The 21289-nt window shown below is 39.1% G+C and overlaps 1 pseudogene; it reads right to left on the bottom strand.

The window, feature by feature from the left end:
- Positions 1–21289, bottom strand: part of LOC135224485 (AP-1 complex subunit beta-1-like) — a 191584-nt pseudogene that overhangs the window by 80036 nt on the left and 90259 nt on the right.

The raw sequence follows: 21289 nt of genomic DNA, 5'->3' as shown, positions 1-21289 counted from the left end.
AGTCTAGCACATGCCTTAGGAATAGACGAGAAGTAGGTATCCGTCAAGTCTATGTTAAATCCAAATTGAAATATCTTTTTCAAGGCTGACTTGTTTGTCGTAATCGTGCTAGCTGCTAAACCTTTTTCAAATAAGGATCTGAAAAAGGATATAGCTGAATTAACCGTCATGATTCTGATATCTGACTCTCTCAGGAAGGTTGCTAACTTTTTGACAGCAGCATCATACTGCCTCAAAGTTGAATCCCTTTTATCGGATTCCAAGAAGAGAATGTTCTGAGGGTCAATATTCGCATCTCTTTTTTTTTTTTTGCCGCAAACTTCATGAAATCCATAAAGTTAGGGTTTTGAGAATCCTTGAGGAAGCGAACACAGTCTTCGTTTGTACTGACTGGGAGAGCTTGGGACTGGGGATCCGAAGAGGACGAAGGCCCAGTTCCAGAATTAGGGGATACCAATTGCTCTTCGGCCAGTCTGGGGCTACTAGAGCCACTTGACCCTTGAATGTCCTGAGTTTGTTCAATACTTTCATAAGGAGATTCATTGGAGGGAAGACGTAAATCTTCTCCCAGTTGTTCCAGTCCAGAGGCCAGGGCGTCCGTGGCGTAAGCCAGAGGGTCCAGGTTGGGGGCTACATAACACGGTAGTTTGTGGTTCGCTTGGGATGCGAAGAGATCCACTGTAGCCCTGGGACTCTTTGAAGGATCCATTGGAAACGAAACTGTTGTCTAGTGACCATCCGATCTAGGGGTACTGATCGGGATAGGGCGTCTGCTATGACGTTTCTCACTCCAGCTATGTGAGTGGAGGAAAGATGCCAACTGAACTTGTCTGCCAGGGAGAAGATGGCTACCATGACGTGATTTAGATGACGTGACTTGGAGCCTCCTCTGTTTATACAATGTACTACCACTGCGCTGTCCAGGACTAGCTTTATGTGGGAGTACTTTGGTGGGTGTAAACCTTTTTTAAGAGTCAAGAACACTGCCATTGCCTCCAGTACGTTTATATGGAACTGACGGAACTGGCGTGACCAGATCCCTTGAACCTTTTTGACCTGGGAATACCCTCCCCAGCCGCTTAAGGACGCGTCTGTGTGGATGGTGATCCCTGGTGGAGGGAACTGGAGGGGTACTGACATTGATAGATTCTTGACTTTGGCCCACGGCCGAAGCCGATTCTTTAGAATCAGAGGCACTGAGGATAGCTTGTCCCTGGACCTGACATTTGCTCGCGAGCGCCAGATCCTGGTTAGGTCTTTCAGTTGGCTTTCATTAAGACGTTCGTTACTGATGCAAACTGGAGAGAGCCGAGGATCCTTTCCTGAGCTCTCCTTGATGCTAGTTTGTGACTTAGAAATTGCTTGACTGACTTCGCTATTTCTTTCCTTTTGTAGATGGAATCGACAGAGTGTGAGAGGATAGATTCCATTGAATGCCTAGCCACTGAAGTTTGACTCTGGAGTGAGTCTTGACTTGGACTTGTTTATCTTGAATCCTAGATATTCTAGGAACCGGATCACTTTCAGTGTAGCCTTGTTGCATTCCTCGACTGATGGGGCCCAGATCAACCAATCGTCGAGATATGCCACTACCATAATCCCTTGCGATCTGAGTTGTTGCACTACCACTCCGCTAGCTTCGTGAACACCCTGGTGCCACGTTGAGTCCGAATGGAACTACCTTGAAGGAGAATGTCTGGTCTCCTATCTTGAAACCCAGATACGGACGGAAGTGTCTTGCAATAGGGATATGATAGTAGGCGTCTGTAAGATCGATAGAGGTGGTGACGGCCCCACGGGGAAGTAAGGTCCGCACCTGTGAGATCGTGAGCATCTTGAACTTGTCGCAGCGGATGGCTAAGTTTAAGCGGGACAAGTCTAAGATTACCCTTCTTTTTTGTGAGCCTTTCTTTGGCACGCTGAAAAACAAGCGACCTTGGAAATTTAAAACTCTCTTGACTCTCGCTATAGCTCTTTCGAAGGAGGTCCTCCGCGTACTCTGTCAATTCTTTGGAAGGCAGTTTGACGGAAAGGTAAGGTCTGGCTGGAGGGGGGTTGGGTTCGTCAACCAGCGTCCACCAGCCCACTTTTTGACAACTATGCTCTGAGCCCACTGGCTGAAGTTCCACCGGTGGCGAAAGTGAAACAGCCTCCCTCCTACCTGAAGTTCTTCATTGGTTCTGGTAACCGCCTCGGCTCCTCTGAAGTGCGTTTCCCCTCTTAAATTAAAGGGGCCTCCCGATCCTCGTCCCACGAAAGGACCGCTTACCTCTGCCCTCCCTTACCCGAGCGGTCATATTCTGAGAAGCTTGACTCTCGAAGGCTTGATTGTAAGCTGGAGAGATGGCGTATGAGGTAGAGGGTTGAGGCTGAGGGGATATCACATAATTGGCTGTGATTGAACCCTTAGAAGTGGAAGGTTGGGCTGTCTGCACTAACGGCACTGCTGGAACTTGTTGAGGAAAGCGTGGTTGCTTCTTCTGGTAAGGTTGGAACGCCTGGGTTTTTCCTCTGACCCTTACCTTTAGGTGTCAAGTCTTGTCTCCTCCTAGCCGTAAGGCCCCAACGGTCCTTAAGGCTCTGGTTCAACCTCGTAGCCTCTGCCTGGACTTCCTTAACCATAGCCTCTGGAAAGAGATCTGCGCCCCAGATGTTAGAGGAGAGTAACCTATTCGGCTCATGTCGAATGGTTGCCTCTAGCAGGACATGCTTTCTACAATTCATTCTAGCAGTGGCAAACTCGAACACATCTGACTGCACCGTTTGAGTCAGGGCTTTGGTCATAAGCTTAAAAATTGGTTCTGATCCATAGGCCATGGTTGCTACCTCCGACATAGCCATAGAGTTGATTGATCTGGCTAGTCGTGATTTTGCGTCAAATTCAGCTTGAATAAGATTATCTGGGAGGCTGGGTAGCTTTTCACCAAACTGCTCCATAGCACAGTCCGGTTTGAGTTTGCCAGCTGAGAATGTATTCGGCAAGCCTTCCCACAACTCTCCAATTGAAGGGAGTAATGGAGATGTGGGATCTGCTTCTTTCAACTGAGGCATGGGTTCCCCCTTCTGGGCCGCTGAGATGGTCGACCTAACTATCTTGGTTAGGAACGGGAGCGGGGTACTCTCATCCATTGTGAAAATGGTAAAGGGACTTTTGAATGGTTGTATCTTGGTGTTAGAACAATCCATGTCCTCTAAACATCTGAGCCATTCTCTCTGAGCCTGGTCTCGTGAATAGAGGACTGTCTCCTTTGGTACCCTATCGTCCCGAACCATAGCCGAAGGCGTGAGCCTTGCGTAGCCTATGAAAGGAGGCTGTAGGCCTTTCCGGGTAGAACTCGAAGTCTTCTATTCTTCGAGTTCCAAACTCCGGGATGGAGATGAGACCGTCCTGGAAGGGGGCGTATGACGCTACTCTCCATGGGTTGTTCATAGAGAAAGCAGGAAGTGAGTCATACGGAGGAAGCTGAGTTCCACTTGTGTTGGAAAGTGAGGGAGAGGCTAGAGGGACTTCTCTTAGTCCGGCTATAATAGAATCTTGGGAAGTGATCCTATCCGACAGGCGAGAGAACATCTGTTCCATACTACTCTTTAGGGACCCAACTAGGTCACCCACCTGTTGCAACAGGCCAGCATTGGAGTCCAAAGCCGGAGCTGCTGCGGAGGTGGAGGGGAGACTCTGAATTGGAACCAATGGGAGCGGAACTGGTGATTCTGCCGGAGTGCGAGATCTCTCCTTGGATTTACTTTTTGAGGACTTAGAGCCGGAGCTAGAAGCTTTAGACCTGTCTGGACCGGGATTGCGAGCCGGAGACTTACGTGAGGAAGAAGACGAGGACGTCTTCTTAGACGACGATGACGTCTTAGTCAAGGTCATCGCTTTAGCCTTGACCTTAGGTCTAACCGAAGCCTCAGGAGGAGTATATAATTCATCACCCGTAAAGCCTTGGAAAGATGGAGAGGTTGCAGGGGTAGAAGAGACAGTCACACCCAAGGGTGACCCTTGAGTGCCTACATTACTTACCTCGACCAACAGGTCGTCTATACCTACCATCGGTTCAACATTAATATCCAGGGTTGCGACATCCCCGTGGAGATATCCTGGTCTTGTTCAGTTAAGGAGGCCGCCAGCTGTTGTTGGATAAAGGCGATAGTCGGGTCCGCCCTTCTACTGGGTCGACGTAACCTCGCCTTGCCTCCGGGGAAGATTAACAGTGCTAACCGCTTCTCGAGGATGTAGGGCTGACCCTTGGCGGCGTTCTTGCCAAAACCTCCGACCCAGGCCCGCAGGGTAGCCAGTGCGGTATCCCTTACTGCCGGAGCCTGTAAGAGAGGGCGTATTTTAGATTTAAGAATCACTTAAAACTAAAACTTAAAGTATAACTTAAACTAGATGCCTTAAGTTAAAGTAAATGATGAAAACTTAAGCACTAAAACGGAAGCGGAGCAGCTACTGGAGATGGAATACTTACCCCTTCCAAAACCAAAGCTGGCTCACCAGATCGTAACCATATGGTACACGTCTCATGGTACCAGACCTGGATGTCCCCGTTCGGAGTCGCGCATTGGAGCATTGGGACCGGCGCAAACTCGTGTCCACAGGGGTCCTGAAGTGTAGCGGAACATCCCGGATGCTCACAGTTTTGGTGGGCCTGTAAGTGGGAAGACACATGAGTATCTTAAAAGGCATCACTTACAGACTAAAGGACAAAAGAACTCCGTTACATGCCGGAGCTCGGAAAAAATTTTGGGCATAACCCCTCCCGCTTTGCCTGAATAGGCTATAATCCCGGAGAGATCCGGTAAGATATGAAAGGGAGGGGGATGGTTTAAGGTACTTAAGATAAACTTATAGATAACTTAAACCTAAACTCAAGCGAACCGGACTAGGTCCAGTGTGAAGCGGAGTGTAGTAACTCAGCAATACGGTAAGGTTAGTAGTGACCTACTGTATGATCCGGTCCACTCTACCGAGTGGACTAGCCCCTTCCGCTGGATACCAGGACTCCGGTCAGGGAGGAGCTCTAGTAAGGAGGGAAAGGGCGAGAGGACATACATGCTCGAGCTAGCCCGGAGCGAGGTAGTAACAGGTAGTAGGGGGGGGAGGAGGGGGGGGGAAGGCCAGGGCCCCCCACAACGTACCACCCGGCCGGACCGAGAAGCCGGAGAGGTCGAGACCAGTCTGGGTCTGTCCCGACTCCCTAGCCCCTCCGCATGAGGAGAGAGAGGGAGGCAGGCTCGGGTATGTGGAGCGAGCATGGGCAGACCGACCCACCCCCGCCCGACTCTATGGAAGAGCGGGAGGGGGGGAAGGGTGACTGGGCAGGCGTCTGGCTGTCTCGTGATCACGAAGTGACCACGAGGCGGTAAGTGAGATACGATCACCCAACCTAGGCCAACCAACTGATCAGAGAGAAGCTATCGGGAAGCAACTTGGACTGAAAAGCGGTAGCATACAGGCCCACGGGGCTAAAACCAACTGATCAGAGAGATACTATAGGGAAGCAACCGAACTGATCAGCGGTAGTATAGGCTCTATGAACCAGGACCTAGGCTAAGCCAGACGCCTAACTAACCTAACTATGATAAAATACATATAATAAATAAAACCAAAATGAAAGAGAGAAAGTAATATAGCAGGAGAAAAAATCCAGGAGTGTACGACTAACCCGAAGGCAGGTCTACCACTCAAAGCTAGTCAGAGGCCGATACTAAGAGCCTGGACTAGGGTCTGGATAGAAAAAGCCTACATAAGGTGAATACATGCATGCATGACAACCTGAGTAGACCTTAAACTAAACAAAGCGGATAATCAAATAGAGCGTACATAATAAGGGATGTTCTAGGTATGGGAGACCAAGAACGAACCCATCACGCGGCAGAACCATGCTGCCATGCTTCCGACCCCGAGAACGTATTTATACCTAAAAAACGGCAAATACTGTCTCAGGGACGGAAAAAACCAACTAATCGTAAATACTGAGTACTTAACTTAGCTGCTGCGATAGCTGCACGCTCCATTATAGCAAAAATCCACGAAAGGGCACAAAAAACACAGAGAGAAAATTAGCACGTGTGGCTCCTGGCGCTAACTTGAAAGGATGGCCACTAGAGGCGCAGCAGTCGGCAGCATGGGATGGAGTAGTAGTAGTACGAGCTGCTCACTCTGTGGGTCGGCTCCCCTCTTGGAGGGATTTTGTAGTGGGAGATTTCTATTGGCATTTGGCTCGTGGTAGTGGTCTCACTCGCCTAGTGTTCATACCGACACCCTCCTAGAGGGTGAGCGAGTCAGTTATACTGACCTTTTTCTTTATTTTATTTATTCTCTGGTATGTGTTAGTACATTTACCCTAGAAATAATAGATTAAAGGATATTTCGCGCAGCGACACGAGCTGAGCCCAGAAATATCTAATCCTTTGGGGCAGCCCTAGGAGAGATGCTAATCTAAGATATACTTAACTTTTTGCCAAGAACAAAGACGCAGTACTTTTATAACTGACATGCGATCATAAAAGATAATGACTAAAACCAACAGCAACCCCTTGGTATATTTATAAACAAATTCATAAAAGACTTCATGTGAGACAGGGATGCAGTAATACATCCTTCTAGAAGTCAAGATCACAACTAAGCTCCTGAGCTGCCCAATCTCTCATCTTAGCCAGTCTAAAAGTTGTCATTATTGAATCTATGGCCACATAATGATATTACTCACCATGAATGAATCAATCCACCACCTAAAACCTGTTATTACTACTCGTGCGAGGGTATCCATCCATTAACGGTTAATCGGGTAGTTTACAGTTTAACGGGCCCAACTACGCAACAACCAAATCCCTCCGCATAGGTAAGTAGTTCGACCTCGACCCGACACAGTAGGATTCTCTTGGTTAGGAGTACACTCGTGCGTAAATAGAGGAGGAGTAAAATTTTGTCCCCTGTAACCCCTTTTCGCAAAGCAAGCGCAGCGCAAAAATTCACGCTTGCCAGAACAAATGTGCTTGCCAAGAATCTTTCACGATGCAGACAAGGTGTGAAGTGCCGTTCCGCCACGCCAAACCTGAAATCAGGAGTGTCCAAAAATTGACCGCTAAACATTTTTTTTATAAGTTTTCGTCTTGTTGCCATTTTTGGTGTATCCCTCCACCTATTTTCTTGTCAGAACTTACCGCCATCTAGCGGTAGGTCATAACTAGAAAATTGGTTGAAGATAGGGTGGGCCCGGTAAACTGTAGCCGCTCCGGTTAATCAAGTTATAATATAAAAAATAAGGAATATGTCACAACTAGTATCAACTCTAATGAAATATGAAAATAGTGATTCAGTAAAGAGAACTGTCAGAAAATTTACCATCAACTTCAATATATCTGAAATGCTCTGAAACATGGAAGACGAGGGAGAAGGTTAAAGAACCACCAAAATACCATAAACTCATAAACTCCCAGTTTCAAAGGAATCAGTTCCCAATACCACAAGCACACACACTGACTGTACACTTTAACTGTCTAGAAAGGACTTTTATTTTCTAAAAACACATATACATATACACAAGCTTCTCAGGGCTATTATATCCTAATAATAGTTCAATTACCCTTCTTAAACCCATATATAAGTATATTGCTTTTATATTCGTTAATGCAGCTTTTCCCCTCTTGGGGTTTGGCAAGGAACATATTCTCAATACAATTACATCCAGGGTTGTCAAGTTCTTGCATGTTTAACTATTAGATTATACAATGCACATAGTGCATTGTATAATCTAATAGTGTATGTATAATCTAATAGTGTATGTAGTACTGCACAAGTGCAGTACTACATACACTGCTCTAAGTTATAATAACACCATCACTAACTCCATTGTTGTGTGATGTAAGGGACCTCAAATGTTGAAGTACAGTAGTTACATGTATTAATTTTTCTTAATATGATTTATAATGGGTACAACTCAATACGGTGGGGCCTCAGTAATCGCTGGGAACTGCCTACTTTTACACTTAAAACACCAAAGACGTCCTATCTATAAAAATTCTTAAAGGCTAACTGCCTATTTTAATACTAGTTCAAACACCAAATATACCTTAAACTATCATATGGGCACTCGCCATTGATCCAGCCTAGCTTATGTTGATTGATGATACACATGCACTTACTGCAAATTGCAAATTAAAACTAGTATAGCAAACACATTGCATGCTTTTATTAGTAGCAGTAGAAGGGAGCTGTTCCTTGAATTTGCTCCCTTGCTCATTTTATTCACCTTTGTTTTTGTGTGTTTAAGGTTTGTCTCTATAATGCCTATTTTCAGTTTCCCCCCTCATCAGATCTGCAAACAAAAGTATATTAGCTAATAATTCCTTTCCTGTTATGGCTGCTGCACAAAACTACCTATTTCGTGAATGAATACATTTATGATAAAAAATTATTTACTGTAATGATTACAGTACCATACTGTAATACTAATGAACAAACAGCAAAATACAGTTATAAAAGTCTATTTTTGTCTTTTGTTTATGTTCTGAGAATCAGCTGATGGAGCTCATTACTAAAGTCCCTATAGACTCTATTTTAGAATATCTTGGTAATGAACTAACTCGGCATGAATTACCTCTACCTGTAAGTCACATTATTTCACTCAATAGGTTGTGCATTTGTGATTGTAAGTTTATATTCAATGGTGAATTTTATCACCAAATATTTGGCATGGCAATGGGCAACCCTTGATCACCACTCCTCTCAAACTTGTAAGTGGAATTCTTTGAAAAATGCTATTTACCTAATATTTATATTCCTATAAAGTGGTATAGATATGTTGTGTTGATGATATTTTAGCTGTTCTGCCTGCTGGTATTGATGTAAATGATTTACTCTCTAAATTAAATAACCAGGTACCATCAATTAAGTTTACTCTAGAATTGGAGAAAGACAATTGCCTCCCTTTCTTAGAAGTTTTGATACACAGAGAACCATTTCAATGTAAATTCAGTATTTATAAGAAACCAACCAACAACTTAACTTATATTCATTTCTATTCAGGCCACCATCTTCACATCAAAATATCAAATTTATCTTCTATGTTTTTACGAGCATTGCACATTGTCAGTTCCCTATATTTGGATCAAGAAACTGAATACATAGGAAAAATAGGGAAAGATTTATGTTATCCTTCACATACATTAAATAATTGCTATAATAAAGTCCACAAAAAGTTTTATAGTGTAAGTAACACGGAGAAAGAAAATTCTAAGAACATTCTCGGTTTGCCTTATTTTAACGGATTTGAAACCATTAAATCATTGTTAAAAGCCTTTAAGGTCAACCTTGTTTTTTTTCCTATAATAACACACTAAAAGGAATGTTAATAAAAATGACCCCAGGAAAAGCAACAACATAATATATAAAATTCCATGTATGGACTGCCCCTCTTTTTATCTTGGACAGTCGAGCAAGGGCTTAGAAATAAGATTAAAACAGCATAAATATTCTGTCAAAACTGGGCAAACATCTAATGCAATATTCATTCATTTAAGTGAAAACAACCACCGGATAAATTGGATTGGTAGTTCAGTAATTGCAAGATCAAAAGATGTCTTATCACGAAATCTTTAGAATCTGCCATAAGACAACTTACTTCCCATTGAAATTTTAATATTAGTCGTGGCCTGTTTCATTTAGACCCTTGTATTTGTGACATGTTTAAGAATGGCCTCAAAGATATAATTACAGACTTAAATACAAATTAGTTGCCTGTGTGATATTTTCTTTGTAAATGTAGGTTTAATATGTTTTTGTGAATAAGTTTTTGTTTACCAAAGATTTGAATGTGGTCAGCTATTGCCCTGTATAATCCTTTAATTGTCTTTTCCCTGTGTTTGAGCAGTTGGACTTAATCTTTTTGTTCTTGAATTGTACCCATGTTTGTGCTTGTTTGGAAAGATTACTCATTCTCCAGGTGTGTTGGATTCTAGGTACTAATCTCTTTATAATCCCTATCTGTCACTTATACGACCTCTCCTGTACTCTCAATTTCTCATGTAAGTCAGTTCGTCTGCTAAGTAAAGGACGTTGAGTCGAAAGATCTTGCAGAAACTCCGTTGTTTATCTTTCCTTCGTGGCTTATACCTATAACTATTAAAATGTGTGATAATCCTTGATTCAACCACTAAACTTGTAATGAAGCACAGTTCAGTAAATCAGAGAAAGAATTAAAAAAAATGGCAACATGTACCTATAGTAAATGTCGGGGACAATCTGTTCTTTTATACAGTGGTACCTCGTTTGTTGAACGTTTTTCATGTCGAACTTTTCGTTTTTCGAATAAAATTTTCAAGAAAATTTTGTATCATTTATTGAACAAATGCTCTTACTTCGAACTGACTGATTATCTAGTTTATACTTGTATTCGATAGCCTACTGGGTCTAAAAGTTAAACTGTGTTCATCTTTTTTCTCTTTTACAATACAGGCGGCCCTCGTTTAGTGGCAGGGGATCCATTCCTGGCCGCCAGCGCCAACCGATTTTCGACGCTAAGCTTCTTTAAAGCCTACACCCGCAGCACATCTTCTTCCGGAATACTAGACCAGTTAACAGCGCCCTAGACCAGTCAAACGGCGCATAATCCCACAATGGCGCAATAAGTAAAATTATATTTATGCAGTATAGTACTATAGAATATACTGTACAGTAGTACTGTACAGTACATTACGTATAGTATTATAAATATGTACTGTAAAGTGAAAAAACCTAACTTTAATCCTTTGGGTGTCTAGAGTATGAAAAGATATAATAAGGTTTTATACAATGTACAGGTAGCTGTAGTGTTCAAGTTCCAATAATTCGTCTTAGATAATCCGATTTTATGAGACTAAATTATAATAGCCTAACTTTATCCCATCTTCTAGTTACACGAGTTCAAAAACAACAAAAGAGAATGATGAAATCATGGTTTTAACATTATACTTGTTGCATAAACGTGTACAGCCATGAACAACCGAACGAGAAACAACTTTTTTTTTTCGAAGTATAACCGAATTGGATAACAACATCCGTTTGGCTCGTATTTCAATCATCGTACTATAGTACACTATTACTATAGTTGTTATAAATGACGTTACGTAGAATAAGACTGAGATATCTTAATGAAATAACTTTATTCGCTATAGATCAAAGATCAATATAGATCAAAGATCAATATAGATCAAAGATCAATTGGGAGATATACTGTTGAATTTAAACCTAGCTATAGCTGAAGCTGAGAAAACTGTTCAAGCTGCTAATGACCATTATCGCGCATCGGCAACAAGGATAAAACTCTCGTAAACGTAAGCCATCAAACATAACCGTAGATAAAATTGAAATAAAACAATTTTAATCAAAACTAATGTGCTTGAAAGAACACATTTTACAGTTGGTTTCACGCCGATATAAGATAAATAACGTAAAGTTCGTATTACGATGATATAAAGGAAAATTGCAAACGGAATCACATAATTTTTTTACCAAATAAGCATGCTGCCAAAGTAAACTTTAAAAAAAAAAAAAATTAGTTCACAATCACAAAGAGACATATTCAAGTCATATTTCCACCTAAAAACATGTTGTATAAGGAAAAATAACCTAGTCTCATATTAATTAAGTCAAGTATCTAGATATTCATTTATACTAACTAGAAGCAAGAAAATTCGCTCAGAATTGCATTAAATATGGCGAAACAAACTCATATTTGCCATCAGCTGATTTCCAAACCAAAACATTGGCCGCTCTGCGGAATACTAGCTTAGATTTACCGAAGTATTTTATAATACAATAATATGAGAATACATACAATATTATTGGATACAGTGAAGTAATGTATAACTTTTTCAAAGATTTATGGAAAAGATGCATATTTACTATTTATTTTGTGCTTATCTTAATTTTTGTCACTATGCGGCATCTCGAGCTCATGCAGTCGTACCTCAATTTTTTAATCGAGTAACAAAGCAAAATATCGACCGAGTTCCACAGTTATATTTTCCACTTCTATCCCATGGAAAAACAAACAAATTGCAGTGTTGCAAAATCAAATCTATATGCAAGTTTTCTTTTAAAATCAATTTATGCAACAATTTTAGATATAATTTGTTATAAAAATGTGATTCAATTATATAAATTAAAATTTTATTATTCAGGTGCGACTGAACAACCTATTGTCTTCATCATGTGAAGGGCTGTTACAAAGACTTCAAATGGACATGCATAATGCCATTGTATTATATTTATGTGCAAAAATAAAAAAATACCCTGTAATACATTTTTCATACACATTTTAAACATACAGTAGTACCTCGAGATACGAAATTAATCCGTTCTGAGGCGCCCTTCGTATCATGAGGTTTTTGTATCTTGGACCACATTTTACATGTAAAATGACTAATCCGTTCCAAGCCCTCCAAAAACACCCCAGTAAATTATATTTCCAGGCCTAAAACACATGTTCTAGGGTTACGACGCCGACCCGACGGAAGAAATATGACTCCAAAAAGGCAAAATACTGTACATACTTGAGTAATATTCAACTGCATGTAATGTTCAACCCCATTTTTACTGCTTATATTAGGACTTTAGCATATGTCCCTTAGCAATAAGCCTAGCCTATGTTAGCGGTTGCTACTGTAGCCTAGTCTCTGATTCTGACATCTAGACCCAAGAAGCTAAAAGCTTAGAATATGCCAATAAAATGTATAAATAATCAGTATGTACTCATTTCAAATAATTATTAATTAATCATTAACTATATAACAAAAAAAAAAAAAAAAAAAAAAAAAAAACTTCCAATCGATTGTTTACATTCAGCTCTTACCATCTTACGAGTACCGAACGAACCCCAAGCAATCATTTTTCCTAGGACACAGTAAGCTATAAATTTTCATTAGTATCTCTCTTCAACTAAAGAAAATACCAAACAGTATAATAACCATTCATTTCTATTCTTTATTCTATCTTTACCTAATGGAGATACGTACAGAGTTACTGACAGCTATAATGAAACATATACGTAATGTAATATTAAAACAGAAGAATTCTAAAAAATACGTATTTGTTGGCAGTCAGATTTATTTTATATTTTATGATATCTAATTCACAATTTTTTTTATTAAATGTATTGCATGTACTCATTTAAAATAATTATTAACCCTTAAACGCCGAATGGACGTATTAAATGTCGAGTCAAAATCTCCCCCGATTTCCGAATGGACGTACCATACGTCGGCTCAAAATTTTTTTTTAAAAATTCGCGGAAAAATACTTATAGGCCTACCAGCCGAAAACTTTTGAATCACGCGCCTTGGGGGATGCTGGGAGTTCATGGATCAAGGCGCTGTTTTGTTTACAATCGTTACGCAGGCGCGCAAGCGCGAATTTCTTTCTTATCGCACTAAAAAGTATCAGTGACACATCTCAAAAATTATTTCGTCACTTTGACATAATTTTTGCACCGTTTTAAATTATCCGTTACATGAAATATTATATATGAAAATGTGCGCAATTTCATTTAGAATACAACAAAAAATAGTCATGATTGTAACTTTTATCAGTTTTGAAATATTTCCATATAAATTGCGATAATTGCCAAAATTTCAACCTTCGGTCAACTTTGACTCTACCGAAATGGTCGAAAAACGCAATTGTAAGCTAAAACTCTTATATTGTAGTAATATTCGACTATTTACCTTAATTTTGCAACAAATTGGAAGTCTCTAGCACAATATTTCGATTTATGGTGAATTTATGAAAAAACTTTTTCCTTACGTCCGCGCGGTAACTCTTCCGAAAAAAATCATACATGCGATTATGGTAATGTTTGCACCATTTTAAAATTAGCTGTTACATAAAGTTTTATATATGGAAATGTGCGCAATTTCATGCACAATACAACTAAAAACAACCCATGGTTGTAGCTTTTATCAGTTTTGAAATATTTTCATATAAAAAATGATAAGTGACAAATTTTCAACCTTCGGTCAATTTTGACTCTACCGAAATGGTCGAAAAACGCAATTGTAAGCTAAAACTCTTATATTTTAGTAATATTCAATCATTTAACTTCATTTTGTAACAAATTGGAAGTCTCTAGCACAATATTTCGATTTATGGTGAATTTATGAAAAAAATAAAATTTTCCTTACGTCCGAGCGGTAACTCTTCTGAAAAAATCATACGTACGATTGTGGTAATGTTTGCACCATTTTAAATTAGCCGTTACATAAAGTTTTATATATGAAAATGTGCGCAATTTCATGTAGAATACACCAAAAAATAATTGAAGTTTGTAGCTTTTCTCATTTTCGAAATATTTGCATATAAATCAACGCTAAATAGAAAGAAAAAAAACCACGTTCGGTCAACTTTGACTCTACTGAAATGGTCGAAAAACGCAATTGTAAGCTAAAACTCTTATATTTTAGTAATATTCAATCATTTACCTTCATTTTGCAACAAATTGGAAGTCTCTAGCACAATATTTCGATTTATGGTGAATTTATGAAAAAAGCTTTCCTTCCCTCCGCGCGCGGATTCTCCGCCATAAATCTCCGAATTGCGTACATCGAATTCTCGGAAAATTTGCTCCGTTTCATATTAGGCATTTCATAGAGTTTTATATATGAAAATGTGCGCAATTTCATGTAAAATAAAAGGAAAAATATTTGAAGGTTGTAGCTTTCCTCATTTTAGAAATATTTGCATATAAATCACGATAAATAGAAAAAAAACCGCGTTCGGTCAACTTTGACTACCGAAATGGTCGAAAAACGCAATTGTAAGCTAAAACTCTTACAGTATCGTAATATTCAATCATTTGTATTCATTTTGAAACAAATTGGAAGTCTCTAGAACAATATTGAGATTTACGGTGAATTTTTGAAAAAAATATTTTTTTACGTCCGCACGTTACGAATTCGTACATAATTTTGTGAAAATATTTTCCCGGTGTTGCTTTTATTGTTTTACAATGTATTATATATCAAAATGATTGCAATTTAGTGTACAATACAACAAAAAAAAAAAAAACTCGTTAGCTTTAACCGTTTTTTGCACAGCGTGATTTTAATACAATTATGTATGAATTTTTTTTTTTCGCCACCATATATCGCATTATTTACATATGATAATGATATTATTTTTCCTTTCTGATGATTGCATACTAAACCTCAGGCAATGACAAAAAACGGAGCCAAAAATGAACTCTTAATCTTTAAAACTAAGCGCGCTGTGATTTTTTGAAAAAATTATTTTTTCCGCTTCCGCGCTCACTCAAAACCGGCTCCGGAATTCGGGGGAGTTTTTGATTTTTACCGATTCGGCGTTTAAGGGTTAAGTAACCATTAACTATAATAAAAAAAAAAAAAAAAAAAAAAAAAAAAAAAAAAAAAAAAAAAAAAAAAAAAAAAAAAAAAAAAAAAAAAAAAAAAAAAAAAAAAAAAAAAAAAAAAAGCTTCCAAACTTCTGATTACATCCAGCACTTATGAGTATCGAACGATCGCCAAGCAATCACTTCACACAGTAAGCCATAAATGTTCATTATCTCTTCAACTACTGAAACTACCAAACAGTATAATAACCATTCATTTATATTCTTTATTCTATCTTTACCTAATGTTTTTTTTTTTTATTAAATGTGTTGCATGAATAAGTTTTTCAATTTACAGCATCCTTTTACCAACAGAATACTTAAAGCACAAGGGGTAGATGCTGACCAATAGGAGAGCAGGATGGGGTGACTAGCATCAGGAACCAATGGGAGAGTGGGAGGATGGTGGCGAGTTTACTTAGCTGGCGGCGCGGGAGTTTTAAAATTGTTCTCGGTGGTCCGGACGAATCTCAGGACTTTACAGCAACAACCTTTCGTATCTTGATTGGTATGTAGAGCTGTAAAATTTTTCATGTTTGCTTTCGTATCTCGAGTTTTTCTTAAGTTGAGCCTTTTGTATGTCGAGGTACCACTGTAAATGCATGAAAACTTATAACAAAAAGCTGAAGTTTCATTACAACAAAAATCTGTAGTTTCATTAATAAAATGAGTTATAATTAGCTCCTAAATTAATAAAATATAACCACATGAAGTCTTTGTAAATGCACTTTTCGGAACAGCGGCGGTCAAGAATGAACATGAAAAAACATCCTCTGATAACCTGAGGTCAGTTACAAAAGCTGCCTTAATTTGTATCATATTTACGTACAAAAATAAAAATACCCTATAAATAATATATTTTCATACACACTTTAAACATAAAAGCACAAACATTTATAAAATCAACACATGGATCACTAAATTTGCGCTTTTTTAACTTAAATATTTTCTGAATGAGACTGTAGGTTTGGTGACGTTATGGCGATCTTCATACGTATTTTTATGTTAATGTTTCGTGAATGAATATTCATTTATGATAAAAAAAAAAATATTTACTCTACTGATTACAGTTCCATACTGTGATATTAATGTAACCACACCAAAATAAAGTAATCAATGCATACTGTAAAGTGTATTTTTGTCTTTTGAAAAATGCTTTCCCCAAGGAATTTTTCCTCTCATATACTTTTTATTATGAAGATATGCAAACAATAATACGATAATCTAGAACAATTATTGTTTGTACAACTGCATTGTTCGAAGAAGTTATTTACTACCAAAATGATAATGATTTTTGAATTAAAAATTAATTTTAACCCAAATGTTATTACAACTGTAATTACACTATTATTAAAATTTTTGAAAGGTTACTGAATAATAAAGGTAACTGTGAACGCAACCATATAACTGGATGATTACATTTTGTTCACTCGCCACTCAGAGTTAAAGATTGATTTCATTGACATGGAATCATTCCTTGAATAGGCTATTTATTATGAAGATATGTGGTCCAGGGAAAAACCTGTGGCTAACTGAAACCGTGACAGCAGATCCACGAATGCAGATCCACAATTAAGCGACGACCAACTGTATAATAAATGTTGTCATTTTGTAAACTGTCATTCACTTTAAGTGCTCTAATAGTAGAACTAAGAGGGAAAAACAATAATAATCACCTTCATCACTATCACCAACATATAAATGTACCTTTTTATCTTTTTACATCCTTACGAGTCATTAACTGTCTGCATTTTTTCTATACACATGCTGAAATAAAAAGGGTGATATTAAGTTGAAAGGGATAACAAAATCAAGGAAGCATGGCAAAATTTACCTCAGGTCACAAAATGCACTAAACTTCACAAATACAGATGAAATGATTGCCATAAATGCCACCTTTATACACACAAAATGAATGAAGTCTAAAAATGTTGCCCAAAGAGCATAAGTGAAAAAAGAAGTTCTGTCAATGCAGGTCAACATAAGGGTAAATATTGTTCCTGGAAGCTAACTGGTAACAGACTTTCCACTAGTAAATCATGCCAGGAAATCAAAATTCTAAGTATCTGTTGAAAAACAAAAGGATTCACATGACTAATACAGACTGGACACTTCAGTGAGGATGTGATCATGGCCATACAACGGAAACTGAAGGGAACTATATTTACCCGTAACTGATAAGCCATCTGTGGACAAGATAGATATGATAAGAATGTATATCAAAAACATATTAATCATAGATATACCTTAAGCAAATATCTCATGTAATTTCATATTCTCTACTGTTAACTACATACTTTATACTCATATAAATTCCAATTACTTTGCTTTCACAAACTACCTTATAATTATGTGAAAACTGTTAAGACAAGCTTTTAGTAACAAAAAAAGAATAAATGCTAATAGTACATGTAATGACAATTACAAGCCACATGGACACACACCAGATTTGATTCTTAAGACTCAGTGGATGAACAAAAGCAGCAGTTCTTGTGCTACAAAACACTTTTATATCAGACATAAGAATATTTTCCTTCAAATATCAAAATAATAGACAATGGATATGACCTCTAATGAAAGAACTGGCTCCAGCTAAACATGTACTTTCCTGAAAATTACTACTCATGCTCAAAATCCTTCAAATACGAAGCTTTCTAATTCACCTAAAAGAGTAAAATTTTAAAAATCTGTTGAAAATGAAAATATTTATAGCGAAGCCGTTCAAATTCTGCGAGTCACGTGCCGCAAAACGTATTAAATCTATTGTCTTTTCAAGTATTTTAGATGTGGGAGGGTTTGCTGGTATCTGAGAGAGGGGGGGGGGGGGGGGAATGCTTGGAGGGAAAAAACTACTATTCCTCCAAGGGGGAATGCGAGAGAAAGATTTCCTGCTCAGCCATTAGCCAAGACGTTAGGCTCTGCCTCGTGCATTTGTGACGTCATAGCCCAGTGTGTATGAATGATCATTGCCATATGTATTATTCAGATCTGCGAAGTGTATTCTGATCATCTGCATCATGCAGATTTGATCACTTATTTTTTTCTATTGTTGAAATAGGTTTTGATGAAAATGACTAGTAGAAGTAATTAACAGAGAGAGAGAGAGAGAGAGAGAGAGAGAGAGAGAGAGAGAGAGAGAGAGAGAGAGAATCGTTCGATCTAAACTTTTCAAGAAACTTGTCATTTCATGTTGAATTTTGAATTTTTATCATTTCATTTTAAGAAATTGTAATTTCATTTCAAATTTTGAATTTTTGAGAGAGAGAGAGAGAGAGAGAGAGAGAGAGAGAGAGAGAGAGAGAGAGAGAGAGAGAGAGAGAATTGTTCGATCTAAACTTTTCAAGAAACTGTCATTTCATGTTGAATTTTGAATTTTTATAATTTATAATTTAAGAAATTGTAATTTAATACAAAATTTTGAATTTTCATCAGTTCTTTTTTATCATAGAATAAATTTATATGAAAACGATTACATAGTGAACGTGCCGGACAAATAAACAGACAGGCGCTTGCAACCAGTTTGTTAGGCCTAACGAGAGTGAAGACACGCATGATCCGCTAGTCCCCAAAACCTCAAATGGTTCACAAAGCCTTCCTTCAGCAGAAGAACTCTTCACGGAGGATGAGATAAGAGGAGTTTGAAGGTTTTTTGGCAGAGGATAGGTAGAGGAAATTCCATCCAAAAGGTTTTTCAAAGGAAATGACTGTATCGTACAGTACACTTGCACCCAATGGTGGCACTGTTTACGTGTGGGAGTTTTCACCATCCTCTGTGTAATTTTAAACTTTTTCAAATTATTAAAACCTTTTTAATGTTTTATTTATCCATAAGAACAATTTCATATTAGAAAAAATTACAGTATAGTACATAGAAAGTATTGAAAATGGGTAGTATAAAAAAGTTTGGCTGGGTATGTTGCCGTTTGCCTTGGCCCTTATGGATTATTCCCATAAGGTATGTGTTTCGAAATATGATATTGTTATGATACAATAAAGTTTGTTCATACCTGGCAGATATATATATAGCTGTATTCTCCGAAGTCCGACAGAATTTCAAAAATTATGACACACGCAGTGGTCGGCCAGGTGGTTAGTACCCATTCCCGCCGCTGGGAGGTGGGTATCAGGAACCATTCCCATTTTCTATTCAGATTTTCTAGTGCCACTGTCCCCTGAGGGGAGGTGGGTGGAAACTTGATTATATATATCTGCCAGGTAAGTATGAACAAACTTTATTGTATCATAACAATATCATTTTGTTCATGAAACTTACCTGTCAGATATATATATAGCTGAATCCCACCTTTGGAGGTGGGAAGGGACAGAATAGAATGATTTAGGAAACACATTGCATGCAGATGATTGACATCTTGGTTCCATACCTGTTAGCATAGCTGACTTCGTGATTACTGTCACCCAAGTCAGCTTTTGCTTTGCTAGAGTCACCAGCAAGGTAGTGACCTGTATAGCTGGTGAGTTCTAGATGATCTGTCAACGGGAGCGTGACCACAATGTGACTAGACCATATTGACCATACCACGAGGGCTAAGAAGTAATATATATCACCACCTGACCAACCTAGCCAAAGTTAAGGATGTTCAACTAAGGCTTAAGAATTGAGAAGTCCGCCACTGGCGGCCGACCCGACAACTATAATTAACAGCTCTTCCTAACCATTTTTCTATAGGATAGGATGAGTGGTACTTCTTGCCCCCAAGATTGTGTCTGCGGACACGTATGGCCCTAGCGAGCAGCAGATCTCATATGTCGTCTTCACATCCCGCAGGTATTGTGAACCAAACACAGAGTTGCTTCGCTAAAACGTGGCACTCAGGATGTTATTGAGTGCCATGCTCTTTAGAAATGCCTCCGAGGCCGCGCCCTCACCTCGTGAGCATTTACTTTAAAAGTTTCAAATCCTTGTCCAAACATGACGAATGAGCCTCTTTTGAAAAAGCTCTTTAAAAAGAACGCCAGGGCGTTCTTTGACATGGGCAAGTCTGGCCTTTTTACGGAACACCGCAGATTGTCCGAAGGACCTCGACTTTCCTTAGTTTTATCTAGATAAAACTTGAGAGCCCTGACAGGGCACAGGACTCTCTCTGGATCTTGCCCAATAATTTGTGCCATCCCCTTGATCTCCAAGCTTCTGGGCCAAGGGTTAGACGGGTTTCCATTCTTAGTCAAGAATGAATGGCTTAGAGAACACACCGCATTATGTCCTCTAAAGCCAATATGTCCGCTGATGGCTTAAACCTCACTAACCCTCTTTGCCGTAGCTATAGCGGTTAGAAATAATAATAAGCCTTTCTGGTCACGTGCTTTAAGTTCGCAGAAAGGAGAGGTTCGAATGGCTTCGACATCAGGAACTTCCAAGCTTCGAACTATACAGTTTCGAGATTTCAACAGACCTCACAGATCGTGACGGGCTTTGCCGTTAGACAGATCCAAATCTCTGAGTCTAAAGGTCGTCGACAACATACTTCTGTATCCTTTAACAGACGGGACTGCCAGCTTATCCACATTCCTCAAACGGAAAGGGAAGACGGCAATCTAATTCACAGAAGCTGAGGTGGAGGAAAAGACATTCTTCCTGCACCATCTGCAAAAACGGCCCACTCCGGCTGGTACACCGCAAGATAGGAAGGTCTTCTTTGCCTTGGCAATAGCACTTGCCACTAGTCTTGAAAAGCCTCTCGCCCCGATCAACTTCTCTATAGTCTGAAGGGAGTCAGACTCGGAGTGGAGAGGTTTTGTGGTACCTCTCGAAGTGGGGCTGTTAGAGTAGAGCGACTCTCTCGGGAAGGGTCCTTGGAAAGTGCGCTAGGAAGGACGTGACCTCTGTGAATCCAGTCTCTCGAAGGCCAACATGGAGCGATCAGCGTCATGCTCGCTCCCTCTGA

Source organism: Macrobrachium nipponense, chromosome 12 (assembly GCF_015104395.2).
Source record: "Macrobrachium nipponense isolate FS-2020 chromosome 12, ASM1510439v2, whole genome shotgun sequence".
NCBI lineage: Eukaryota > Metazoa > Arthropoda > Malacostraca > Decapoda > Palaemonidae > Macrobrachium > Macrobrachium nipponense.
The sequence above is the reverse complement of the archived record's forward strand: the minus strand, read 5'-3'. Positions and strand labels throughout refer to the sequence as shown.